The sequence below is a fragment of the Mustela putorius genome, unplaced genomic scaffold (assembly GCF_011764305.1).
Source record: "Mustela putorius furo isolate JIRA1106 unplaced genomic scaffold, ASM1176430v1.1 tig00003869_pilon_pilon_pilon, whole genome shotgun sequence".
Classification (NCBI taxonomy): domain Eukaryota; kingdom Metazoa; phylum Chordata; class Mammalia; order Carnivora; family Mustelidae; genus Mustela; species Mustela putorius.
The window spans coordinates 29,854,312-29,856,982 of NW_025422021.1; the positions used below are offsets into that span (position 1 = coordinate 29,854,312).

At 50.6% G+C, this 2,671-nt stretch overlaps 1 pseudogene; it reads right to left on the reverse strand.

Moving 5' to 3' along the window:
* Positions 1–449: 449 nt before the first annotated feature.
* On the reverse strand, positions 450–2,278 carry LOC101686610 (annotated as a pseudogene).
* Between the last annotated feature and the right edge of the window lie 393 nt (positions 2,279–2,671).

The following is a 2,671-nucleotide window of genomic DNA, read 5'->3' on the forward strand; positions in this document are numbered from 1 at the left end:
ATCAGAATGCTGACAACAACTTAAGTCTTACTTCATTGCTCAACTAGAGGAAAGAGAAAAGCCTCAAGGTTTTGGGTTAATGAAAAATTTTACCTCTATTCCTGACATGGATGTGACATTGCGCCCAATGTATCTGCTGCTTTCTCTGAACGCTGATGTCCTGTGACAAGCTACATCACTGGCTTAGATGCTGGTGTTTAAAACTTCGGGTTTTGTGGAGCCAGAGAAGAGAAGTGTTGTTAGCTGGGCATAGGTAGGTACCTGCAACCTATGTCCTGCACACCTGCTTCAGTTTTTGGAATAAGGGGAAACACATATTTGTCTCTTAAGTAGTAATTATCTTCATTCAAAATGTACACCAATGACATTGTCTTTCTTGGAAAGGTGAAATTACTCTCCCAAAGGAACACCTCACCTCATCTGTTCATGCAACTTATTTGGGGTCTGGTTTACTCCAACTTCCAGGCCCCCACCTTGAGGATGCTCCTGCATGATCCTGACAGCACATTGCCATCATCCCTGGGGACATTGAGCACAATGCTGAAGTTGGGGGACTGCTCTAGGGCTTGTTGCCACCACACCTGTGCCTAGAGTGGCGCAGGAACCTGGAGGACCATCATGCATTATCTTGACAGCCCATTCCCACCATCCCTGGGCGACAGGGTGCACAATGCTGAAGCTGGAGGACTGCTCTGGGGCTTGTTAACACCACACCTCTGCCTGGGGGAGCAGGGACCTGGAGGGCCCTCCTGCCCAATGCTGACAACCTATTACCACCATCTATGGGGGACATGGGGCACAATGGTAAAATTGGGGGATGGCTCTGGGGCTGTTACCATCACACTTTTCCCAGGGTGGGTGGGGTGGGCAGGAACCTGGAGGACCCTCCTGCATGATCCTGACAGGCCATTACCACTATCTCTGGGGGACATGGGGCACAATGCTAAAGTTGGGGGACAGCTCTGAGGCTTGTTGTCACCATACCTGTGCTGGAGAGAACAGTGGACACCCTGATGAACTTGGGGTGCTACTGAAGGTCCATAACCTGCACTATGCCAGGGGACAGGGGGGCACCCCACTGAAGTTTGTGACTGTGTACCATCCTTAGGTGCTCTCTTCCCAGGGAACATGGGAAACCCTGACATGTCCACAACCCATTCTACAAAACCTGGGGTGAACAAGCATCCTGGAATTCATGGATCTGGGGGATACAGCCAGTCAATGGACATCAGGCAGAAGAGACTTTCAAGGGGGAAAAAACATCTCATCTGAGTTCCCAGCATTAGCTCATTCCACGCACCCTTCCAGTATCCCTGCCTCCCACCTGGGGCTGACCCTACCCTGGGACCCCCCACCCCAGCCCACAGCATGTACTTAGCCAGCAGGGAATTCTGCAGGTCAATCTCACCTTCTTCTGCCCCACCTTTGCATCCCAGGGCAGATCTGGGGCCACCCACAAAGAGGTAGCTCCACCCTCACCCAGTGATTGGTCAGGGAGGGTTATGCCCTGAGCCTCCTGGATGCGGCTTCTACCTGCACAAACCACCCACCCTTAAACTCATGCCTCCCTGCTACTGCAGGTGGTCCTGGAGGTGCCTCCTGCCCCAACACCTGGCTGGGCCATGCAGGAACAGGCAGAGTTTTCGGCACCCCCTCCCCCGCCGCCACAGGGCCCCTTCTATGGATCCCTCTAGCTGCACACCACTCTCAGAGACCTGCCCCTTCCTTTCCTGAACCAGCTCTGCCTGTGGATCTGTGCCTGGCTCCCAGCAAGGTCAGCTGTTCTCAGACCTGAGGCTTGGGCTTTAGGAAATGCAATGGTTTCCCACATTTCCAAGGCAATTTTTTTTTTTTTTGGAACGAGAACTAAGTTTATTTGTTCATTTCTTGCATTGAAGTATTCCTTGATGACAGTCTTTGCCTGAGACTCTTTGCCATAGTCCTTAACCACCATACAACTGCAACCAACCACTTTACGGGGTTTTCCCTCTCTGTCAATTTTACAGAGACCTACCCATTCCCCTACTTTCTTGTTGTCATCAACCTTGATTAGGTTGATTTGGTGTTCAGCATAAAGGGCCTCCATCAACTTGAGATATATAGGTTCATCACAGTTGGATGCAAGCACACAAAGATGGGCTTGGTCCTTGTCTAAGGATTTGACAGCTTCTCGAATTCCACGTGCTAGGCCATCGTGGATGAGGGCGGTCTTCAGCAACTCTTATAAAGCAGTATTAACGACCATTACACCTCCAGCAGCAATGCCTTCCTCAGCCATGGTGGTAGATTATGAATGTAGCCGGATCTTGACTGCACCCTAGCCTCTGCCTCTGCACGACTCGGTGGTGGCAGGGAAAAAGCTCCAAGGCATTTTTAAGACCCAAAAAGTAATGCTCTAAGTGGGAAGAGCTTCACGTTTTGGTCTCACCCATGGACTGCATAGTGCTTCTTAGACCTTCAAAGCATCCTTCTAGGATGAGCCCATATGTGCTAGAATATATATTCTAGGGAAGGTCCAGGATGACCAAGAACAGCCAAGACTCTGTGCTGTTGGAGTTGTGAACCAGGAACATTTTTCAGTTAAAAGGAAAACACATTGTGGGGCACCTGGGTGGTTCAGTGAGTTAAGCCTCTACCTTTGGCTCAGGTCATGATCTCAGGGTCCTGGGAT